General features: G+C 44.0%; 2 protein-coding genes and 1 long non-coding RNA gene across 5 annotated transcripts in view; 1 reads left to right on the top strand and 2 right to left on the bottom strand.

The window, feature by feature from the left end:
• Positions 1-1700, bottom strand: part of RALB (RAS like proto-oncogene B) — a 78031-nt gene extending 76331 nt beyond the window's left edge. Inside the window, exon 1 of the mRNA XM_034785244.1 lies at positions 1554-1700. The gene's annotated coding sequence lies outside the window, so the exon portion shown is untranslated. The remainder of the gene's footprint in view (positions 1-1553) is intronic.
• A 572-nt stretch (positions 1701-2272) lies between these two features.
• LOC117884736 lies at positions 2273-25031 on the bottom strand. 2 transcript variants are annotated; one of them, XR_004647651.1, is made up of 3 exons: positions 24877-25031; positions 13384-15362; positions 2273-3020 (listed from the first exon to the last, which is right to left on the bottom strand). It is a non-coding gene; the product is annotated as an uncharacterized LOC117884736 (long non-coding RNA). The 2 variants fall into 2 exon arrangements; XR_004647650.1 differs by having other exon boundaries at positions 2274-3020; positions 15006-15362.
• Positions 20786-25515, top strand: part of LOC117884735 (tip elongation aberrant protein 3-like) — a 27127-nt gene continuing 22397 nt past the window's right edge. For both annotated transcript variants that reach the window (XM_034785424.1, XM_034785423.1), the window contains exon 1: positions 20786-21009. The gene's annotated coding sequence lies outside the window, so the exon portion shown is untranslated. The remainder of the gene's footprint in view (positions 21010-25515) is intronic.

Below are 25515 nucleotides of genomic sequence, written 5' to 3'. Positions count from 1 at the left end.
GCCGGGCACTTCTCCTCCCTGGAATCAGACTTCGGCTCTGTTTAAGAGCCAGGCTGCCCGAGCCAGCGCTACCGGCTTCGGGCAGCGCCCGTGCCTCCGGACCCCAGCCGCCGGCTGGGCACTTCTCCTCCCTGGCTCCAGCTGCTCTGCTCCGGCGGCGCAGGGTCCGGAGGCACGGGGGCTGCCCGAAGCCGGTAGCGGTGGCTCGGGCAGCTTGGCTCTTAAACAGAGCCGAAGTCTGAGTCCGGGGAGGAGCAGAGCAGCTGCGGGAGAGGAAGTGCCCAGCCGGTATTTTTCCCGGACAAGTTCGGCTTTTTGGCAATTCCCCCTGGACGGGGGTTTGATTGCCGAAAAGCCGGACATGTCCAGGAAAAACTGGACATATGGTAACCCTATACTATAACAGCACGTCTTTTGCAAGCAGCTAGGAAGGGGGTTGCTTCATGAACTAGATATGGGGATTGATTTGAGTGTTTTATATAGCAGTTATAAATTTTATACTGAATATTGATATTTTAAGTTTTATGAAGTGTATGAGTGACATAAAACCTAAAGGTTGGATTCTGCCACTCTTATCAAGTAGTACCTTATTCTGCGAGCAGTCCCATTAAAGTCAGAATAAGGTAATACTCAATGTGAGTAAAGAGTAGCAGATTCTGGCGCTATGTTTCAGAGGCTGTTAAAGTAAGTGAAATGTGAAATCAGACAGTATCCTTTTAAAATAAATCAGCTTTCTGTGTTAATGAATAACTTAGCTTGTATCTACAGAACCACATTGCAGAAGGCAAGCTGAAGATTTGTCTTCACTATAAAACCCCTTATACTGGAAGTGGCTGCACATTGTATTTCTAAGATATTCTAGCATTACACAGACAACTAATACAAGAAGGTCCAGTCCTTGCACCACCAAGAATAGTCGAACTCTTTACATTTAGATCTTCCTTTGCTCTAAATGTCAGAGCTAGAAACAGATATAGATTAATGCAGAAGGAGCAATAACATTTGGTAGTTATGCTAAGGAGCGTCAATGACTCACTCTTGATAAGTTTGCTCAGTCTGTGAGCTTTAGGGATGAATCGAGATTAGCAGAAGAAAATGGCCTTTTGATTCCCTTTATATTAAGTTTACTGCCATCTCATACTCTGAAGCTCATTTAAGTCAAAGGAGATGCAACAAAAGTAAGAGGTGCTTGTCATACAGCATTATTGCAATGTCAAGTTTTCGTTCAGTCACACGTAAACAAAGTAGTAGTTTTTTTCCCGTATCTCCACAGCGAGTGCTACATTGTCTCATACAATGAGTATGCCTCGTTCCTCCCCTGCCACTGGCACCCACCAATGATCTAATTTCTGTACTCTAGACAGCCCATCCGCTGCCCCTTTCACTCCAGGTATATCAGGAAACTCAGCTGTTCCTTGTTTGCTTCACTGATGGAAAGCGAAAGTGGGGTGTTGTTCTTTGGGTTTTATTAACTATCCCAGGGTGCAAGCACAGTTTTCTTGATACTGCTTTCTGATTTAGAGAAATTGTTAGCTTAATTAGCTGATACTCACTGTGCTCAGAAGGGCTGTTAGTCTTCTAGCTGCTATTCCTCAGAGAGCACGCATGAAGCAGGCAGTCAGTGGCAAAAGCAGCCCTACACAATCAGCTACAGCGTTCCAGGCCAGTTCACAGTGACTGCGGCTGGACTCCTCCTAGTGTTTCACAGGGCAAGGAGAAAGGGGAAGGGCTCAGGATGTGATATCATACACTCGTTCTAAACACCAGGAAACAGAGAGAACTAAAATGTCAACTCTTCTGAGCCAAGGGATGGACAATATCTCTGGCCCTCCTCCCCCTCTCAATAAAAGTTACAACAAACAGACATGACTACTTATAAACCAGTATTTAAGATATCAACAGCCCAGCAACATCATGGACTTGCTGCTAAGGTCTTTGTCCTCCTTTCCTGCTTCCTTTGTTTGTTGCACTCATTCATCATTTTATGAGGAGTAGGCCCTCATCTTGTGATCAGATCTATGCAGGGAGATCCTTGTACCTGCACAGGGTTCCATTGACTCCCGCAGAGCTCATGCAGGCACGAGAGTCCACTTGCATAGATCCAATAGCAGGACCAGGACCTTCTCTTTTAAATTCTTCAGTGAAGAAACCATGGGTACGATTTTCAAAAGCACCTCAGTAACTGGGGAGCCTAAACCCCATTTTCAGAAGTGACTTAGCACTTGGGTTCCTAAATTTCATAGAAAGTCAATGTGCAAGTTCAGATCCACACTTTGTGCAGGTTTGGATCCAGCTCCAGACTTAGTGTCTCAAGACAATCTCTAATTGTAATCCCTTGTAAAAATAATCCAGGCCATGTCACTATAGTCTGTTTCTCAGATTACCATTTATATTCTTTAAAATAGGAATGAGTAAGTCTTTGGAGCAAAGCAGATGTTCTAAATTAATTGTCACCCATTTTTCTCCCTCACATTGTCAGGATACCCCTTGTTTATACAATGACCTCAAATAGCAGTCAAGAAAAAGCAATATAATTTCATTACACAATCTTTGAGCACATAAAAATGTTTTCCATGCTGTTTGCTGTGGCCAACTATTGCATCACTGCACTGCACACGCCTTCCAAATCTCCTTCCCAAGTTTACAATTCCCCATTTGCTGGACTTCCTCTCTAGTTGGTCTCCTGGCGTCAGCTCATTCAGGATTCACCATCGAGGCTACTCACCGGGACTGGGCCTCCACAGCAAACGATACAGTAACTCCTATTTCAGCACTCTTGTATCGGCCTTTGGTCGCAATCTGTGTTGATTTTTAGAACCTGGCTTATGACTTCCAAGGCATTTCAGTAGCTGGGTCCTTGGGATATTTCAGATTTGTTAAAAAAACCCTCCACTCTGATCCACACAGCAGTGTTGCTTTTTCAGTTCCAGTGTTTAAACAAGTCCTTAGGTGCCAGTGTTCTTATTCTGCTTGTGCTCTTGGCCAGTGGAAGTCACAGCCTTTCACTTTCAGGAACTAGTCTATGTTATTTAAGAAGAGAATAGTTTACAGCCTAATCGCGGCAGCTGGTAAAATGCTTATTTCTCAAATGTTAAGGTATCCAAAGAAACCTCCCAAAAGAGCAAACAACCAACAGAATAAACTGAAACACACAAACATTTTTGGTTGTAAAGCTTTTATGGTCACATTTTGGGGCTTTTCTAATTGATTCCACTTCAGAATGGATGGTTAAACATCTCCAATTACTATGGGGGCTTTGAGCAGTGGAGGCTGGTGGCATCTGAAATTGGGCAGACAAATCTGATGAAGTAAGGCCCTCCGATACTAGGGTGGTGACTATGGTGTAGGAATCTAGATCAATAGACACATGCATCCCCTCTTGGAGACTATGAAGTTTGCCCCCACAAAAAACACTCACACATTTTTGTTTCTCTTTCCTCCACCTTGATTTTTAATAGTATGGTGAAACCCTTACAAGAGATCACCCTTATTAAGCAACCTCCTATCTTAAGAAGCTACCCCAGAGTAGCTCCAAACACATTGGACCCAATTCTGTTCTCGGTTACACACTGATTTTTCACCTGTGTGTGACTTGATTGACCCCAGTGTAAACATGATTAGAATAAGGCCTACGATGTAAAATTCTGCTCCACTTTTATTAAGCCACCTTTGTTATGCTACCAATTTCTGCTTGTCCCTTGCATGCATTCCTTTGGGGCTCTCATGCTCTTTTCTCTGTTAGAAGGGCCTCCTTCTCCAAAATGTTTGCAATTTTCTTTGATTCTCAAAGGCTCAGTCCCTTGAGCTCTGCCTATCCAGGGCCTTGATCTTAAGAGCTGGACCTTGCCTTAATTTAGGAGCTGAGTTTCATTTAACCTTCTGACTCCTTCATTGTAAAGCACTGAGGCACCGCATGGATTTGACGTATTGTGTTGTTATTTATATGGCGCTACAGGTACGTGAGAAGGTCCTTCCTATATAGTGATTCAAGAGTGTTTGAGGCCAGTTCATACAAAAAGAGCCTCCCTTCTCTGGATTCAGGGTATCTTCTCTCATTATCAGACAGTGAACACTGATCTGGATACTCTGGGAAGTGATGGGTCTTAGGTGCTGGAGAAGGCCATGAGAGGGAACTGCAGCTGGTGAGAATGGAAGAAAGGAGACTTTAGTGTTGTGGAGGGCAGCAGGAGAGAGCAATGGTGAGTAGGAGGTAGAGGGAAATGATCACGGGAGGGAGGAAGCCTCCATAGAAGCGAGAAGGAAGAGATTCTCAGGAGTTGGGGACAGACAGTGAGTGGCATCAGGAAATCACCTTGAGGCAGCAGGACTATAATTAAAATGGCCACCATGTAAAAATTAGTTATTGCTTAGGTACCTGTCACATTCCTAAAGGAAATCTCTACAGTTTCTTGACAGTAGCTGGCATATAAATTGATTTATAAAAGTCTGAAGTTCATTCTACTTCCTTAGGTTTCTAGATAATTTCAAGTGTATACTGCATTCTTTGCTCTTAAATTACTGCAAAGAGTTGCTGTGAACTATTGAACAGCTGCTGTGTTCCACCCCAGAAGTAGCTGCATTTCAGTACTCGGTGATGTGATTCCTACAACACACAGAGGATCTGATTCTTCTTTCATTCCTCTGCAAATCAGCAGTAACTCTATTGAAGTCCTTCTAGTTGAAGCATGCTTTTCAAATGTATACTGAGATTGTTATTTTATGACATCATGAGTTACTGCAGTAATTACAAATTCTAAATATTTAGCAGTGAGCAATGGGAGGTAATGTTAATTTCCCAACACTGAAACCAACAAACAAAAAAGCATAAATTGGAAAAGGAATCCTCCGCCTTTACTTGCTATTTCTGCACTCAGGAGAATTCAGTGCGACTGTGTTACAATTACTTTCAGGCACCCAGAGGCAAAAGAGTCAGCAGAAAAAGTTAAGTGGGATGCAGATGCCGGAAAATAGCACAGAGGACTTAGCCTTACGTCCTGCCGTGAGCATATGGTCTCTCGGAGCTAAATCCCAAGAGGTTTAGAGCAGGAGGGGGAAATGCTATGGTTACGGATATTTGAATAATAAATCATACTTAGTGCTATAAACACATTAACTAATTAATCCTTACAATACCCTTGTGAAGTAGGAAAGGACTGTGTCTATTTGACAGATGGAGAAACACAGCTAGAAAGGGCTACATTCATATCACACTCCATGCCAACTTTCCCAGAGTAGTTTCTGATGGAAGAAAGCCTGAAGCTGGAGAGAACACCGAACCTTTCCCTCTACTACCATGGGGAGGGAAAGAAGGTCAGATCTGTTGCAGAACTGGGCCATGCTAGCATTACCTCTGTGAAGCCCCCAGCGGATTTTAAAGATGTCCCCACCCAGTGGAGGGCAGGTAGCAGCAACCCAACCTGTCCCCCTCTTTGGGATGAATCTCCTGCCCCACCCTCCAGAACGAGAACATAAGAACAGCCATACTGGGTCAGACCAAAGGTCCATCTAGCCCAGTATTCTGTTTACCGACAGTGGCCAATGCCAGGTGCCCCAGAGGGAGTGAACCTCCATCCTCTGACAAACAGAGGCTAGGCACACCATTCCTTACCCATCATGGCTAATAGCCATTAATGGACTTAACCTCCATGAATTTATCCAGTTCTCTTTTAAACGCTGTTATAGTCCTAGCCTTCACAACCTCCTCAGGTAAGGAGTTCCACAAGCTGACTGTGCGCTGTGTGAAGAAGAACTTCCTTTTATTTGTTTTAAACCTGCTGCCTATTAGTTTCATTTGGTGACCCCTAGTTCTTGTATTATGGGAATAAGTAAAATAACTTTTCCTTATCCACTTTCTCCACATCACTCATAATTTTATATCCCTCTATCATATCCCCCCTTAGTCTCCTCTTTTCCAAACTGAAGAGTCCTAGCCTCTAATTTCTCCTCATATGGGACCCGTTCCAAACCCCTAATCATTTTAGTTGCCCTTCTCTGAACCTTTTCTAGTGCCAGTATACCGTTTTTGAGATGAGGAGACTACATCTGTAAATGTATTCAAGATCTGGGCGTACCATTGATTTATATAAGGGCAATAATATATTCTCCGTCTTATTCTCTATCCCCTTTTTAATGATTTCTAACATCCTGTTTGCTTTTTTGACTGCCTCTGCACACTGCATGGACATCTTCAGAGAACTATCCATGATGACTCCAAGATCTTTTTCCCGATTTGTTGTAGCTAAATTAGCCCCCATCATATTGTATGTATAGTTGGGGTTATTTTTTCCAATGTGGATTACTTTACATTTATCCACATTAAATTTCATTTGCCATTTTGTTGCCCAATCACTTAGTTTTGTGAAATCTTTTTGAAGTTCTTCACAGTCTGCTTTGGTCTTAACTATCTTGAGCAGTTTAGTATCATCTGCAAATTTTGCCATCTCACTTTCTACCCCTTTCTCCATATCATTTATGAATAAGTTGAATAGGATTGGTCCTAGGACTAACCCTTGGGGAACACCACTAGTTATCCCTCTCCATTCTGAGAATTTACCATTAATTCCTACCCTTTGTTCCCTGTCTTTTAACCAGTTCTCAATCCATGAAAGGACCTTCCCTTTTATCCCATGACAACTTAATTTATGCAAGAGCCTTTGGTTGGGAGGTTGGTCCAAGAGGTGCAACTTACACATTCCTGTGCCAGTTTCAGTGAATCTATTGTAAAAGGTTAAGGCCCCCAATTCTCCACATTGTCTGAGCTGCAATTTATTGCTGGGTGGGTGGGAGCCTCAGGGAATTGATTATAGCTACCTGTTCCTTGCTGGCCGAGCCCCAGTGGAAGTTACAGCAGTGAAAATTAGACTAGCCGCTCTAATGGAGCCTATGCCTGCAGAGAATCAGGTGTAGTGGAACTCTGCTCCTCCACTCCCCGCTCCCACTCACGTCCCATCCCAGACATGCCCTCAGCCTGCTTCCATCAAATCCCCTCTTTGCCCTTACCACAGGGGTGGGGGAAGCAGTTGGTAAAAGTGTCAGGTATTCTGAGCTCCTAATTCTGTGATCAGCTTGCCATCAATGGATATCACCTTTACGCAGGGGAAAATTCTCCGGTCCAAACCTGCAGCAGCTTTAAATTCACTTTGTGCTGCCCTAAGTAATCAATCATCTGGCCCAAAGTAGCCAGGGCCATGCAGTGGCCAAGCCAGATATAGATTTCAGGAGTTCCTTAGCTCCTAACCCTGTGGTCAGTTATAAGACCATGTTGCCTTTCGGACTGTTAACCGTACGGCCAACATCAACTAACTAACATGGTCATTGCTGCACTGGTTTTGCCCAAAGGCATTCCCCACATCTCTTTAGTTGAAATAATTTGATTACCTCACAATTAAAACAAACCCAATCCAACTTCTTCCTGTACTGGTAACTCTGTAATTTCACTGTTCTGCCAGTCAGAAAGAGGATTTTGTAATTTCTGTGCACAGAGGGTAAAGAAACCACAAGTGAGAGGCCACAAAAGAAAAGCCCGTCTGGAAACTCCCTTCACTGTAATTTCCTTTTTTTTTTTCTGGCACGGTATTGTTGTATCAAATCCATGGATACCTAGGATGTCACTGTACCACACACCATGACCCCTCAGAACTCATGATGACTGCAATGACTACATAATTTACAGCCTCCTGCTCCAAAAGCACTTTTGCTAAAGGAGAATCTCCACTGACTTCTAACAGTATAGGCACTATGGCATACAGCTGTTCAGTTCTGAATGTATCCAATACCATTAAAATAGTCCTTTCTCCCAACATGCCTTGCTGAAACCCTAGACCACAACTCTTGTCATGCCCTCAGTGCTGAGAGGGAGGGTAATTTCAACCCACCATGTATTTTGGGGCCCCAGTCTTGGGCCCCAGACAAAGTTAACGGCCGAGGCTCACTCCCAGACAACAAACTACCATCGGAGACCATCATGATACTGTGCCAGTAGATGAGGTGCACAAAGACTATCTGGGCATTGAGAAGATACTAGCTAGCTCAGGAAAGAAGGAGGCAAAGAAAAACAGAACGTAGGGTGGGCTGCTGTAGTGTTTGGCCCGCTCTGGGCAATTTAGTGCAAGCGAAGACAACATTCACCAAAAAACCCTCAGTAACTGAACTATCCCATTCCAAACCACTCACTGATAATAATACTCTGTATGTATATAGTATCTGACTTCAGAGGAGCTTAAAGTGCTGCGCACCAATCAGGAGCTAATGCTCACACTACCCTGTGAGAGGCAGAGCAGGTCTTATTTAATTAGAGCATATATTGTAACCATGACCTTGAATGGGGCAGTGTATTGGCCATAGCAATACAAATCTGAAGTAGTTCCATCTTGCGGGCCAACAACGAAGGGCTCTGACCACTCACACTGGTGGAGGATAGGAACAACACCATTGAAGTCAATGGAGTTACACTGATATTACTGAGAAGAGAATCTGTCCCAAAGACATTAAATAACCAATAATCAAGCCAACCCCTTTATGCCCTGGGGAAAAGACTTTACAGGGATTTCATTCAAAAGGGATCAAACTCTTCAGCAAGTAAACAAGCAGGGTCAGGAAACTCCTTGCAGCTGCCAACAGGCAGCCTGACTCCCTTTTCCCTTCCAGCACTGTATCTGCATTCAGCAAGCTTCCTCTATGCATGCACACCTGACCTTTTGGAAATTTACAGCCAAACCCATCAGCATTTTCCAGGGCCCTGCTATGTAAAATGCTGTGTCTCTGCTTCCGTTTCGGAAATTCTCTCAGATTAGGAGCCACTTCCTCCCTGCTTTGACAGGAATGGATCGGGAAGGAAAAGATCACAGCTTAAAAAACAAACAAACAAAAGGAACACCCAGACAAATGCTACCCCCCCAATTACATTGGCTTTTCAGTAACACTGAACAAACTCAGGGCCTGATCCTGCAACTACATGTGTACCAGGGGATCCCTGGGCCTGTATGGAATCAATAGGATTCCACATGGGTGCAGGGGTCTGCTTGAAGGATTCCTGTTATAGAATCAGGGCCTCCGTAGCCTACTACTCTGACCAAAATACTCAGGAGAAGATGATAAGCATTCTCTTGCCCCATTTCCCCCAGATTGTTCTTGGGAGATTGGGTTTGCCCCCACACCTCATAGTACAAACAAGAGGTTCTGCCCTTCCACACTGCTGATCCCTCAGAGCTACAAAGATACCAGGGAACTGAGGACCAAAAAAACTAAGTGATTTGCACAAGGTCACACAAACAGTCTGTGGCAGAGCTAAGAACTGAATCCAGATCGCCCGAGTCCCACTCCAGCGCCATAACCACACGACTATTTAATCTAACGTAGCCATGCTGTAGTACCTAGGCACCAGCAAATGTACCTCTGGTGTATGAACTGCACTGGACAAATGAATCAGTTGTAGGTGCGTTAAAGCTGTAGAGGCTCCATATGAAAACAAAAAAAAACAAACAAAAAAAAGAGTGAAATGCCTGGCACTGCTGAAGCCTTGAGCACTACAGCAAGAAATTTCCACTTTCCCATTCCTAGAATACTTTGGAAATGTATAAACTCCAGGGATCCACATTTTGTAATTTTCAGTGAAAACTGGAATAACATCTGTAAAATGTGACCAAGGACCATCTGTTGTTCCATTCCCAAAACACTGAGCTAAAAGAGCCTTTTTCCTGCCAGCTCTGGTGCAGAGTTAAAGCAGTTCATCGATAGGTCGTTCTGCTCTCTCCGTTTGTCAGCTGCCTATGAAAAAGATGGCAAACAATAATAGTAAGAAGAAGTGGAGTGAAGCTGCTATGTAACGTAAACATATTTCCAAGGGAAACAAAACAGTTAACTGTAGGCCAAAGAGTCTGAAAACTCATCTGAGCTGGATTACCTAGGAAGTATACTGATGAGTGCAGGAAGACAGGAGATTTAGAGCCCAATGGTACTTCCTCTTACATCAGCAGGAATCAACAGCCTGATCCAAAGCCCACTGAAGTCAATGGAAAGACTCCCATTGGCTTCAGCGGGTTTTGGATTTGGCCTTAAATGGTGGGATGGTGGGTGAAGTAGTGTATGGTAGGTTCCAGGGTATTAATCACTGTGTTTTCTAACCCTTCTCAGAGTAGGTCTAGAAGACACAGTGATTGGAGAGCCAGGGGCTGCTGGCGCATTGTATACACTAATGCTCCCAAACGTGCTACCACCTGGAACTCAACTGATGATAGCAATAATGGGAAATTGTAGCAGTGGAAAAAGGCCTAGAGTAGAAAACGCTACAGAGTAAGCATCAGTTCTGGGAATACAAAGCAGGAACTCTGACTCAAAGTCTTCTACTTTAACTTGTAATTCATTTGTCCTCAGTTCCCCATCTGTAAAATGAGGATAATAATACCTCCTCTATCTGCCTTATCTATTTAGCTTGTAAACTCTTCAGGGCAGCGAATTTCTGGCTATGTGTATGTACAGGGCCTAGCACAAAGAGGCCTTAGCTGAGATCAGGGCCCCAAGATGCTACTGTAAAGAAGTCATAAAAATAAGTTCACTACCAGTTATTCAGGTGGTGGTGGAAACAGTGTACAGAGCTGTCAGAGCCCCTTGATGAGCTGGAGGAGAGGAGAACTCCCCTGGTAGAGTCACTGGGTAAGTCAGCTGCAGATTGCCCTCTGAGCCTCCCAGCCCTGTAAGCCACAATATAAGGGGTGGGACTGCAAAAATATAAGGGGAGTGTTTGGAGCAGGGTCTTCCCTTCCAATGCTAACGCCATTCTAAGTAAATCCAAGATGCAGAGCTATTCATAAGCAGTCCAGGCAAGTCTCCCAGAGCTACTCTAAATTATGCAGGGGGCCATTCTGACCCCCAAAGCAGCCCAGAATCAGGAGGGCACCGAAGCTGGCTTTGAGCCACCTTCTCCCGCCTTCCCCAGGGGCTACGAGTTCTGTTCTGTGCTTCTATACACATACAGCACTTACAGACATTAAATAATCAAGCACCATAGAACTCATGAGGTTTGCAAATATTATCAAAACTATACTCATTCTACAAATAGATAAGCAGAGGAACAGAAACATGGCAGCAAATCAGTGATATCCAGGAATAGAACCCAAATTCTTGGATCAGCATAACAGACTTCTGCTGAGATTCACCATACTTTCTGCTACTGGTTAGGCAGAAAGATCATGAGAACAACCTCCCACACAGTGCTCGGGCTCTTCTACTTCCAGCCCTGGCTGGAACCCAGAAGTAAAGAAACAGCCCTAAAATGAAAAAGGGGTTTTTTCCACTGAGTATGGTAAAGGAGTTCCTGGACTGATTCAGCCATCCGTGATCTTCAGGGTGCCATATGGACTGGTTAGCAGTGGAGGGCAGCCATGCTCATCAGATTGAAAGGAATTCCACCACCCTGCCCACCATCACCGTAAGAAAAGGAAAAGAATCACAACATGGCATAAATTTACTTCCCTGTTCTTCAAATATATCTACAGAACATCTCTTACACTCTTCCATATCCCATACTGATATAGAACACATGCAGGGTGTGTTAATCAGAATAGGTTCACATGAACAATAAATTGTTATATTCATGATTCTATTTTTCACCCTACTAGAGATCAAAGCTGGTCAAAGTTTTTTTAATTAAAAGTTTCATCAGAAATTGGCGTCTCATTTGAAAATGAAATCTCTTTGTGAAAAACACACACACACACATATATATTTTGTGTGAAAAATGTCATGCCATTTTTCAATTTCTTTAAACAAAAACATTATCAAAAATTTTCATTGGTAAATTTAAAACTTCATTTATGTTTTCCATAAAAAATTCAAATTATGATTTAAAAAAGAAAGATGAGTCTGTTTTGAATTGTAATGTAGTTGATTTCATAGCCCCAGTGGTCTAAAGGATAAACCATTGTGACCACCTAAAAAAATGTTTGAGAGTTCCAGCCCCATCGTGGTGAGATTATTAGATTCAATGTAAGGATTAGCATTTATCACCATGGGTGGAGTTGGGACTGGATGTTCTCTCTTTTGCACCTATTTCTGTGACTGCTGTATATATTTAAGGTGCACATATTTTGTTTCTATAAACATTACTGACAAAAAATCCAAAATATTGCTTTCCATCATCTGGTTCAAATTCTGCTCTTAGTACACTGGTGTAAATCTAATATAACATCACTGCCCTTGATTAAGTTACTTCAAATTTATGATGCATACGAAAGATGAAGTTGGTCTTTTGTCTTTAAAGGAACTCTATATTTACAGCCAAATAAAATCACATACAATTGTATACTCTACAGCACAACAGTGCCATCCAGTGGCTATTCCAAAATGTGCATTACAGAAATCGTCCCAAGGGAAGTTATCAGTAGCCAAAGACTGCTCTTTAAAGCTGATAATCAGAACTAAGCTGGGCATTTACTGCCTGGGTCAAGATGATCATCTTGGGCAAAGGTAACTGGTTTTAGTCATTTTCCCATAATGAAGTGACTTAGACACAAAATTTAAATTTGCTGTTTGTTTAAAAATAACTATGAAGATTAGAAACGGGTGAAGCAAAAGACTCAGAATTTGGGTTCAGTGGAATTGTTATCCTGATGTATAAATGCTGTTCTGAGAATAATCGGAATTTATTTGGTCTGCAAAACTGGGCTGGAAGTCCCATAAGAACAAGCTTGGGTATAAGATTCCTGATCTTTCTGCTTCTAGTGCTGGCCAGAAACCAAATATGAAGAAATATTTAACTGAAAATGTGAGAACCTCAAAAACAAAGAGTCAATGCAAATTCCCCTCTAAATAGCTGACAATTCAGAGGACAAGGGAAAACGTAAAGTTTCTCTTGACTACCCATCCTTCCCTGTTAAAGTCATTGACCTACATTTTAAAAATGAAAGGGCCTCCAATACTGCAGGTGCAAATTTTTCTTCTGCACTTGCGCATGAATGCTAAATTGTGACAAAGAATGGCACTCTGCACCCATTTAGATGCCCAACTACTCCATTTGCAAACTTCTATTGAGTACCACCACAGGGTACAACAGAGGGCCATCGGTTCCAGTTCCTCCCAGTTGGAACTCCATTTGAGTCAACGGAGTTCCTCCATCAATGTGAATTTGGTCCATTAAAGTAAGTTTGCCCAGCTTCAAAACAATTCTGGTAATAGCCACTCATTTGATGTGGACGATAATGATCCACTTACATTTTTCTCTCCAGTCTGTAATGCTTCCCTTTGTAGTTATCGGCATCTCATGCAGTACAGCTGCATTACAATGATTCATGGATTTGTTTGGCCTGATTGCACACTGATTAAATCATTTTGTGCAGTGTTCCTGTTAGTGTTCCACATTCATCTTAGTTTGAACTGAAATTCAATTACCTGGAGTTCTGAGGTCAGAGCTGCAGATAATCCTTGTAGGGCAAAGAGTTGCTTCCCAGAGACCAACAGTTTCTGCAGTGGACCCTCTCAGTAGCTAGAAAAAGCTGGTGAAAGAGGAGTCTTACATCTATGTAAAACCCATTTTATTTTCTGCATGGATAATAATTCAGTTTGGAACCCAGCAAACAAGGATCTCACCCTGCTGCCACTGGCTTCAAAATGATGGCATTTTTGCCAGAATTCAGTGGGAGCAGGATCATATTCAGAGAGAGGAATTTAGTTGGTTGTGTTTGAGCACTTGTACGTTTGTCATGACTGGCAGGGCCCCAGATTTCTCAGCATCACATTTTACTCTGTTCTAGAGGATGCCGAATTATGCACCAAATTACACTAAAATTGTTTGATCGTATTTTAACTAGAGTTAGATCCAAACTAAATTCTCATATCCAAACATCTCTAAAATGTTGGGGAGGGTTAAAAAAAATACATTCTCCACGGAAGAACAAATACTTTCAACATTGAAAATTTGTCTAGTTTCTCTGGACTAAAATTAATACAATCTGACCTAAGCAGGATAGCATAGTGTAATCAATTTGATTTACTGTACAGTTTGATCAATAGGTTAAGCTCTTTGTACATTTCCTGAGACTACGCATATTACAGAAAAAAAATTAAAACTTTTTTTAAATCAACGCAGACATTACTAATGGGGGGCTCATGCAAACGACAGTGAAAACCATGACTTTTTCAAAACTTCAGAAGATCACATTTAGTCTCATGCTTAAAAAAATAAAATCTATTACACTAATTCCAAAGATAATTTAACGTTTGATTGGAAGAATTGTAACTAACTACATTACATCTGCCTAAGAAAGCCCCAGTCCTGCAAATCCTTACTCAGGTGAGTATCCCTTGTCTAGATGAGTTTATTGGACTAAGCCCTTCAATAGGGCTATGTCACATGGGGCAAACTGCTGCCCCATGTGACATATCTCTTCTGAAATGCAGATATTCTGTTGCAGCTGAGAGACTGCAGTTGCTAGCAGCGGAGACAGGGTTAATGTTTTTTTCAGAAGGAGCTTTGGAACACATATGGGGGATAGAGCAAACCAAGCTGCTCTGCCTGAAATGCTACTTGATGATTATGATCTTCTAAACCCAGCTAATGCTTAATGTTTAGAAATAAAAATAAAATCTTGCTGCATAGAGGCCCAACTCTGAGGGTAAGAGAGACAGAATCTTTACAGAGTCCACAAAAAGGCCAGTCAGTAAGTAGTGCATCAGTTCAGGACACTTGGATCAGCCCATACAGAACAGCAGAGGTGCTCAGCTCCCACAGTGATGTGGTATGTAGCTGGACCGATTTAACCGTCGCCTTCTGTTTCTAGTGAGGGCAATGTAGCATCCCCCCAAGATGACTGAAACTATCATTTAGTCTTATTTCAATAAAGTGTTTAAGAAATGGTAAAAATAAATACTGGTTCATCAATAGCAAGAAACACCTAGTTCTCATACAGCAATTTTCATCATTAGATCTCAAAGCGCTTACAAAAGACATCAGTATCATTATCCCCATTTTTATGATGGAGAAACCGAGGCACGGAGCGAGGCAAATGGCTCACCTAAGGTCACTCAGCAGGCCAGTGGCAGAGCTTGGACAGGTCTCTTGAGTCTCAGTCTAGTCCAGTCCAGTCCTCTATCCACTGGGGCCATGTAGTATCCCCTCACATGCATGGTCATATTGCTAATACTTTCTGAGGGAGCTTCTGTTTTAGCATCTTGCCAAAGGGACTGCTGCTGTCACTGAAGTCAATGGGTGTTTGGCCAGAGTCAGGAGTCCTCCATGAATGATGAGTTGAGGGCTTCCCTCATGTTATCAAATGGCCTCAGAATTCCCATTGTGTGAGGAGTGGTTTGTTGTTTTGAACCAATAGCAGAAAGCCAGGCAGAGGGTCAGGTGAAGGTTCTGGGCCGACATTCTAGAGTGAAACAGAGAGAGAGACAGACACATAGATGGTAGGTTTAGCAGTAATATTGCTACACCCTCTTGGCCCTCTACCTTCATGTTTTGATCTGCAACCCACAAACTGGCCATAAAAAGTCACCTCATATTCTACAGTTCCTTTCAGATGTGTCAGTTCCTGTAGTGCATGGCGAGCAGTAGGAAGATTTTTCCAGCCCTTTTGTGTGCTGTAGACTAGAACATGTCAAGAACAGTCTAGAGTGTGGGGCATGCCAAAGGACATACTGGTTTGTCTAAATAGGTGAGAACCAGCAGAACTGGACTTAGATCATGTGTGTTTTACTGAACAATTTGAATGAACAAAAGGGAAGGTGCTAGGGTGCGTAGTTAGATGCAAAGGCTGGATAGATCTCAACCTGGGGTCATGACCAGTGGATTGAGACCACCCTCCCTTTCTTTATAGCTAAACAGGAAGGGGTTTCGTAAACTTTTTAACAGAAGGTCAGAGTATGGAAAAGTTTGAAAATCACCTGAGATAGTCATAGTCTTTGTTGGGATGGGGAAGGAAATAGCTGAAGCAGGTTTGCAAACCCCATTTTCCTTATGTGTCAGAGCACTACCATAAAATGCTTTCCAAATTACCTTGTGTGGGGGTGACAACAACGGAGACACACAACGAAGCAAAACTACTGTAAGCTATTAGAGGGGAGGTAAGTCAATTTACTTACCAATTCTGTGCTACAGAGTTCTTCTCTCTGACTTCAAGTATTTGCACAGACCAAGAATTTCTATCCTTGCAAGCGATTACAAGGATTTTTTGTAGGATCCTTTCCAAATACCAGAAGTGAAAATTATAATAGGATTCACTTTCTTTCTCTTCCTAGGAATCCAGTACCAGTCTTTACCATAAGACAGTTACCCATTCACAAGTAATAATTTCAGATTTCTTTTATAACACGCCAAAGATCAACCGTTACAGCACAGCAGTTACAATGTACCCTAGTTAGATTAACATCACTAACTAAAGATTTGTTATTTTTCCTTTAAAATAAAGAATATAACACAGGCCCTAACCCCCTAATATAATATCTTACAAAATCAATATAGGGATTGGCATTTCTGACAATCAGAGAGATTCTGCTTTCATCTAGGCCCACACTGGGTATTATATTGACAATTAAATAAAACATTTAGCTGTTCTGCATAACCAGTTGTTTCAGCAGCCACATAATTAAGGATTTACACAACTTCAAGGAAGAAAGAAAAAAACCTTTACACTGACTGTAGCTGTTATGCTCACACACTGTCTGGTTCAGTGATGTAGTACACCTCCCAAAGACATTTGGCCTCCAGTCTGTAATTGCTTCTTTACGGTGTTTCCCCTGTCTCAGTTCCACTGAATTCTGTAAAATTACAGGAAGCTGCTGTGATCCAAACCACAGATCAGTCTGGGTTACCCATGGCAGCTCTATCTTCTCCCTGCAGGAATGGGCTAGATCTGACTGGTGCTCTATTAGTCAGGGCACAGGGCCATACCTTGCATCTCAACAATAGATATATCACACAAATATAATTGCCCTACTTACTTAATTCTAAGCGTACTTCTTGGAATAACCAGAATAAGGTAGCAGCCTTTTAGGCAAGTAGCAAACTTCCCTATCCCCTTAACTATAATCCACAGCTATATAAAAAAATACTTATTTTCCTTCTTGGGATTAAGGCCAATAAAGACACCTTAACATATAACTGCTGCAGACCAATAATGTCCAACTAATTTGTAAAATTACAGGAAACTGTATTGAGATCCAATTCTCAAATTAGTCTGGGTTACCTCTGGCAGCTCCTATCTTCTCCATGCAAGCTGGGCTGGATCTGATCAGTGCTCAACCTGGCTGCCAGTTTTGTACCCCTGACAGAAATCATTACTGATTGCCCAGGAGCTTACAGCTTCTGACTAAGTGGTGTGGAGTTATATGTATACATGCAGGAATGTCTGCTCTTAATAAAGCCTTCTACATCAGCTTCAAAACTAGGGTTGCCAACTTTCTAATCGCAGAAAACCGAACACCGTTGCCCCACTCCCTGCCCCGAGGCCCCGCACCCTCACTTCATCTCCCCTTCCTCCGTCGCTCGCTCTCCCTCACCTTCAGTCATTTTCACCAGGTTGGGGCATGGGGTTGGAGTGCAGGAGGGGGTGAGAGCTCCGGGATGAGGCTGGGGGGTTCAGAGTGTGGGAGGGGGCTCCAGGCTGAGGTGTGGGAGGGGGTATGGGCTCTGTGCTGGGGCCAGAAATAAGGGGTTTGGAGTGTGGGATTGGGCTCCGGGCTAAGGCCATGCATTGGGATGCGGGGGACGGGGGGTGGGGTGGGGGGGGAGAGGGATGCGGGGGCGGGCTCTTATGTGGGGCCAGGGATGAGGCATTTAGGGTGCAGAAGGGGGCTCTGGAGTGTGGGAGGGGGTGCAGGCTCTGGGAGGGAGTTTGGGTGCAGGAGGGGGCTCAGGGCTGGGAGTTAGGGTGCGTGGTGCGGTGTCTAGGCAGCGCTTACCTCAGGCGGCTTCCGGAAGTGGCAGCATATGCCTCTGGGCGGCTGCTAAGCAGAGGTGCAACCAGACGGCTCTACGTGCCGCCCCCGCAGCTCTCACTGGCTGCAGTTCCCAGCCTCCCAGCCAATGGGAGCTGCGGAGCCAGGGGCAGCACGTGGAGCCCCCTGGATGCCCCTGCACCTTGGAGCCACAGGACATATTGCCTCTTCTGGGAGCCACAGGAAGCCTGCCTTGGCCCTGATGTGCCACCGACCGGACTTTGGGAGGCCGGGTCCCTTTTTGACTAGCCATTCTGGTCGAAAACCACTGCTGGACACCTGAAAACCCTATTAAAAACAGCTATTGAGCATGGTTACCCACTTCCTCTACTGTGCTGACATAGCAATCACTTTTTTTGCAGTCACTCAATGCTCTATACCAGTGGTTCTCAACCAGGGTTACACATACTGGGGGTATGCAGAGGTCTTCTAGGGAGTACATTGACTCATCTAGATATTTGCCTGGTTTTACAATGGGCTACATAAAAAGTACTAGCAAAGACAGTACAAACAACAATTTCATATGGACAATGACTTGTTTATACTGCTCTATATACTATACACTGAAATGTAAGTCCAATATTTATATTCCAATGGATTTATTTTATAATTATATGATAAAAATGAAAAAGTAGGCAATTTTTCAGTGTGCTGTGACACTTCTGTATTTTTATCTGATTTTATAAGCAAGTAGTTTTTAAGTGAGGTGAAACTTGGGGGTACACAAGACAAATCACACTCCTGAAAGAGGTACAGTAGTCTGAAAAGGTTGAGAGCCACTGCTCTGTACTGCCACCTTTTCTGAGAGCAGGTAGAAAGAGCAGCTGTAATTACAGCAAGTAATGTTTTTGGCTGACCACTAGGAAATAAAAAAAGAAATTGGGTTATACTGTCAAGGCAGCGAGCATAGGGAGGAGCCTAAGGACTGAGGTGTGTGACTGGTAGAGCCCTGCAAATCTGCAGATATCTGTTTTACATCTGCGGACCATGTCTGTGGATACAAATTTTGTATCTGCGCAGGGCTCTAGTGATTGGAAATATTGTTCTAGCATTTGATTAATCAGACTGATTATTACATCACTGCAGGCACAATTACAGCTGCTCTATTGGTTTTATCGTTCTAGCCTTTAATTATTAATTATGATTACAGCATTATGGAGTGCACAATTACAGCCCCTCTATTGGCTCTACTGTTTGATTATCAAGGACGATAAGTTTACTGCACACCTTACTGTCATACTATTGGGTTTACTGTTCCAGCATTTGATTATTGATGATGATTTTCATATTATCGCATGCACTATTACAGCTGCTATTGGGTTTATCATTCTAGCATTTGATTAGTAATGATTATAACATTTTTGCATGCACTATTACAGCTGCTACTGGGTTTATTATTCTAGGGTTTGATTATTAATTATAACATTACTGCCATACTACTGGGTTTATTGTTCCAGTGTTTGATTATTAATGATGATTTTCACATTATTGCATGCACTATTACAGCTGCTATTAGGTTTATCATTCTAGCAGCATTTGACTATTAATGATTATAACACGATTGCATGCACTATTACAGCTGCTATTGGGGTTATCATTTTACCAGTTGATTATTAATGATTGTAACATTTCTGCATACACCATTAAAGCCACTCCATTGGGCTTATCAGTTCAGGGTTTAATTATTATTGACAATGATAAGGTTACGGCATTGCACTATTGCAGCCACACTACCAGGGCTGAATTTTTCAGCATTTGTTTGCTAGCAAGGATTAAAATGTGAACAGCTGTACTAGTATATTGCTGTAGATTTATTAACCCATCCCTACTTATTACACCCTGCACTGGTTACATTAATTATAGCATGTGCCTTGCAAACCTGTCTGGCATGTGCTACCACGTTCACCTCCATCCCCGATGGGCAGCAGGGGGGTGTGGCAGGGGTTGGCTGGAGACAGGGCAGGGGGCGTGGGCCTGGCTACAGGCAGGGCAGAGGGTGCAAGGCTGGTGCGGGCAGGGGTGTGTGTGGGGCTGGCTGGCTTTGGGCAGGGCCATGCAGCAGGGGTTGGCTGGAGACAGGGCAGGGGGTGTGGGGAAGCCGGGCCACCCGGGTCCAGCACACCGGCTCTTCCCGGTACGCTGTACCGGGGCTTGGGCGCGGGGCCCTCTTAGGGGTGGGACCCGATTCAGGGGAATTGATTGAATTGGCCTAAAGCCGGCCCTGGCCCCAAGGCTGAGGTGTGCGTTGCCCCATGGCAAGGGTTCCAGAGCCATTATACGGGGGTGGGGACCGTTCTGTGTGAGAGAGAGAGCGAGCGGGGGGCTGTTCCCCCCGGCTGTTAGTTGAGGAGGCTGCTGTCTCCCCCCCACTGCTGGCTATTTGGGGGAGCTTTGGTTCCCTCCGTTTCCTGCAGCTGTGGGTGGGGGAGGGGCCTTTGTTCCTCCCTCTCCTCCTCCCCCCACTGGTTGGGTTGGGGAGGGGGCTTTGCCTCCCCCCACCCCCGTTCTGTGGGGTGTGCTCTGCTCCTAACCTGCCCCCCTCAGTGTTTTTGTGAAGGGGGCTCTGTCCCTGGCCATCCCTGCCCCCCCTCAGTGTGTCTGTTCAGAGTGGGCTCTGTCCCCAGCCTCTCAGTGGTTGTGTAGATTGGAGGGGGGCTTTTCTCTGTGCCTATTCCCTCCAGTGTGTTTTTTTTATGGGCACCAAGGCCTTGTGTGAGGTGGATAGAGATTGAGGCTCCAGTACACACCACCTGCGTGTAACCCCTTTGGGATTTAGAGAGCATGGCCCTTTAAATCTTTGCCCTGAGGGGGGGGAGTGCTGATTGTGCCTGAAGGAGGAAGTGCAGGGGGGTGGGGGAAGAGCGACAGGGTGTGTGTCTGGAGCTCCAGACAGAAGGGCTGCAGCCAGAGGGGCCCTCACAGAAAGCAGCAGCCGAGAAGCTGCCCGGAGTCTGCGAGGGACAGAGCAGCGACCGGACACCCCAGGACAGGAGCCAGGGGGAGCACTGGGCCAGGGAGGAATCACCCGAAGACAGGCCGGAGCTGGACCCGGTATCACTGCTGCCAGAGCTGCATGGGGCTGTGAGTACTGGAGCTTGTGGCCTTGCACTGGGGATAAGGAGGAAGGCAGTTAGCTAGTTAAGTGGGGAGGGGGTCGCTCTGTGTGGCTTTGCAAGAGCGGCAGAAGAGGGCCCCGGAGGGGTTTGTTGGGGAAAGTTCACTAGCGCCGAAGACGACCAGGAGCACTCAAGACTCACCACGGGACTGGAACTTTGCCAGGACTCCCAAACTCTGAGTGCAGATGTATTGCTCAGTGTCTGTCCTTTCAGACTGTGCTACCACTGGGCCTGTGCAGGGCCTTGTGTTGAATGCAATTCTGTTTTACCGCTCTCCATGTCTTTCCCCCTGTTATTTTCCTCCATTCATCCCTCTGTGAATAAATATTTCCCTTTCCTATATTCACTGTACTATTCCAGTGTGTGTGTGTTCACTCTGGGGGGTTTGGAACAGATGTCCCTAGGGTAGAAGGGATTTTTCCTGATGCAGAGCAGACCAAAAGTTACACACGCACTGGAGTCTGACTTTGGGGGATGGGGTTGGATCCCCTGCTTTGAGGATATGTTTTGGGAGAGAGCACAAGAGAGCCAGTTTGTGCTATGGGAGAACACCAGAGCCCTTCTGCTTTTGCAAAGGGGTCTGAACTGCTTGATTAGTGCATTGGGTTGGCAGCTTATCAAGGGTCCAGTTGTCATGGTTGCAAAAATATGGTGTAATAAAAAAAAAGGGGGTGGGGAATGATGTAGACTGCATTAACTCATCCCTTATATTAATTCTCTCAGAACAACAATCCCCATCCCTTAATTTGCCAGAACACATGTGAACCGACTGGCTGCCTCCCAAGTTCCCCCTGTTCCTGTCATGGTCTGAGGTTGCTTTGCAGGCCCCTGCCTCCGTTTCTCTTGTCTTTAATTCAGGGCCCCTGAACTCAGATTATCAGCACAAACTTATCTCTGAGTCATCAACACCCCAGCTCAGAGCTAAAATTATTAACATAAAACAGTTCCCAAAATTAAGTTCTCAGAATCCCCCTCAAGACCATACTCCTAGGCCTTTCCTGCTTGAAAACTTTGCCCTGAAGATTCAAGGTTTGCTACTGTGTTCTGTTCATTCCTAGCAGTTTCTATAGTACACCTCTACCCCGATATAACGCTGTCCTTGGGAGCCAAAAAATCTTACTGCATTATAGGTGAAACTGCGTTATATCGAACTTGCTTTGATCCGCTGGAGTGTGCAGCACCATCCCCCTGGAGCGCTGCCTTCCCGCGTTATATCTGAATTCGTGTTATATTGGGTTGCGTTATATCGGGGTAGAGGTGTATTTCACTCCCACTTCATAGTGGTGGTTAGTCTCCTTAAGCATTTCTCACTCTGTAGCTTTCTGTTGCTCTTCATTGGGGAATCAGCTCCTAAATGCTCAGCTGGTTCTAATAGTTAGACCCCACTCCTCATCTCAGGTGTGACAGGCAGGAGTAAGAGGCCAAGGCTGGCTGATTCCAGACCTCCAGCCTTTAAAGAGGCAAGCCACCCTGTGTAGAATCAATGAGGCTACAGCATTTCCATTCATACTGTGAGAAGAGTTTGGCATTTAGACCCTGCTAAGGGATAGTCAACATGAGCATTTCAGGTGGTAACTGCCACCTAGTACATGTAAGCCAAAAAGTAGCTTCTTGATGTTTTCTTACAGTAGAAAAGTACATTCTCTTCCACATCTTCATCGGGGTCAAAAATAGATGAGATTATCAGAATTGACAATGTCCAGAAGCTCCAACTGAGATCAGGGCATACTGTGCTAGGTACAGTAATGATACGTAGTAAGCAACAGTCTTTGCCCCTAAAAGCTTACAAAAGATAGACAAAAGGTGAGAGAAGGGAAGTTATATTTCCACTTTACAGACGGGGAGCTGAAGAAAAGAGACACCAAGTGACTTACCCAAAATACACAAAGTCTATGGCAAAGCCAGCAACTGAACCCATATCTTCTGAGTCTCAGTTCAGTGCCTTCACTTCAAGACCATTTTGCTTACTTCCTCTTACTGCCCTGCCCCAGCTACCTCTTGCCTGAGGTGAAGCTTGGACAACTTTAGTTGTAAATGAGAATTTTTCAGAAAGTTAGGCTCATGCATGATAATAGAGACCCTTTCTTTCTGGTCCTTATCTGATGTGAGAACAACTTGCCACCCTTTCTGCTAGCCTTCTAGCAAGGTCGTTTGTCAGAACCTACAAATACATGCACATCACCAACTTCATTCACATGAGTAATCCCACTGAAGTTGTTGGGATTATTTTTGTGAGTAAATGTCACTCACATCCATGCCCTCAGTGTCTGCAGCTGCAGGTTCTATTACAGAGATGCACATAATGCAGCCCAAGGGTCAAAGGAAAACAACAACATCCTTAAACGCAGCCCTTGTAGTTCAGGGTAAGGATAAGCTAATCAACTAAAGATTGTTTTAAATTGCTGGTGCACTCAAACAATAGCCCTTGTCATTTTCATAACTGTAGCCTTCTCCTACCTGGCCTCTCTCCCTGCCTCTCGGGTCTCTCCAGTCAAGTCAGACCAAAATCCATCCGTTTCTCTCACCAGTCCAACCTTTCACCTCCCTCCCCGCTTGAATCTCCCATTTGGCTTCTCTCTTACTTCTGTCATGCGTCTGACAAAGTGGGTATTCACCCACAAAAGTTTATGCTCCAATACATCTGTTAGGCTATAAGGTGCCACAGACTCTTTGCTGCTTTTGTCTCTTACTTTGTAATATTTAAACTCATCTTCCTCTGTAATGTCCTTACTACTGAATATTGTCCCAGGCTACGTCTTAGCTCTCATTTTGTCCTCTACTCATTCCCTACACTCTTCCCCGTTGCGCCATGCAGCTCCTTTCCCCCATTCTCTTTCAGTACTTTCCCCATGCTAGCCCCACTGCCGACTTACATTTATACATCCATCGGCATCCCATTTGAGCGCTTTAGCTTCTGCCATCTGGTTCTTGACTTCATGGTCAAGTGTCCTTTCTCCCCACTTTCAAATCCCTGCTTAAAACTCCCCTTCAAGTAACCCTATTTCTATTATCATAATTAATACCTTCACTGACGCGCCATGCCGTATGCCATTGCCCTATGTTTTATTTAGATTGAAAGCTCTTTGGGGGCAAGGAATGCACATTATATTTTCTATAGAGTGCTGCATAAATTAGTGATTGTCAGTAAATGTATTGTAAGATTCTATTCCACTGTGGACTCTACAGAAGATAGAAGTACAGTATGTGTTCAGCTGCAAAGTACACACACATTCTATGAACTTTGGCCTAATTTTTTGATGGCAGGGGAATAAATAGCCATTAATTTCTATAATAAATCTATTTATCTCACCGGAGCCTTGAAGATTTTGGAAGTTGCAATAAGCAGAGTCTCCCTTAGGAGATAAAGTGTTTGGGAGTTACTTCACAGAACCTCGTGCACTATTAGGAAGATATGTGCAGTCACAACTGATTGCAGATTTATGGCACTCAATCTCTAGGGCATTTAACCTATTGTAGCTTGGAGGAATCGGACTAGTGGTTAAGTTGCTTGCAGTTATTGTGACATCCCTGAATGAAATCTAGGAACCAAAAATTGCCCATCTCCCAAAAGGCCAATGATTCAGTTACTTAGGTACCCTGCCTCAAATAGTGGGAAATGCTGTATACTTCAAAGGGATGTGCAAAAACATGAGAATTGTGCAAGAGGGAGTCTCTTCTTGATTTCACAGAGGGATTCCTTTAATCTTGAAGCACTAGGATTGCGAGTCTTTTTCCCTCCCAACATATTTAGAACACAGCAAAATTACCCATTCAACACATAACATTATGCTAAAGTCCTGCAAAACTAAGCAAACAACTTTTCAGTGCTTACCTTATACAGGAAGTGACACAGCCTTAATTCTGACAACTTCTTTTGCTTATAGTGTGTACACTCTGCTATTGTTGAGTTCTGTAAGAGAGCTGGTGTAACAATTATATTAGTATCAAACTTTGCAGCACATAGCCTTATGGAATTTCCTTGTCTGGACTCCCATTTTTTTTTTTTTTTTTAAAGATTCCTTAATAACCTTATATTAGCATTTTGGATTTGCAGTGGCTTAATCTTGATGAGATGTCATGCCAAAGGGCATGGACGCACATTGAGGGGTGTGTGGCTGAGGTCTGGGCCAGCCCCCAGGCGGGGCTGGGAGGGAGCACCACCCAACTCTGCTCTTGAACCCAGCTGCTGGCTCTCTCATGATGCCTCTTTCCCCATCTGTAAAATGGGGATAACAGTAGTTCCTTCTTCCACCCTTTGTCTTGCCTGTTTAGACTGTAAACTCATCAAAGTAGAGACTGTCACAGCACCTAAACACAAGAGAGCCCTGACTTTGGCTGGGGCCTCTAGGCCTGACTCTGATATAAATAAAGAATCAAAATGTATGTAAGAAATACAGGCCTGTGCTTCTGAGGTGCTTAGTACCCAGAGCTACATCAGACTTCATTTTGAATTTTCAGCAGCTCTGAAAAT

This window comes from Trachemys scripta, chromosome 11, assembly GCF_013100865.1.
Source record: "Trachemys scripta elegans isolate TJP31775 chromosome 11, CAS_Tse_1.0, whole genome shotgun sequence".
NCBI lineage: Eukaryota > Metazoa > Chordata > Testudines > Emydidae > Trachemys > Trachemys scripta.
This window is presented reverse-complemented; position numbering and strand designations above follow the sequence as displayed.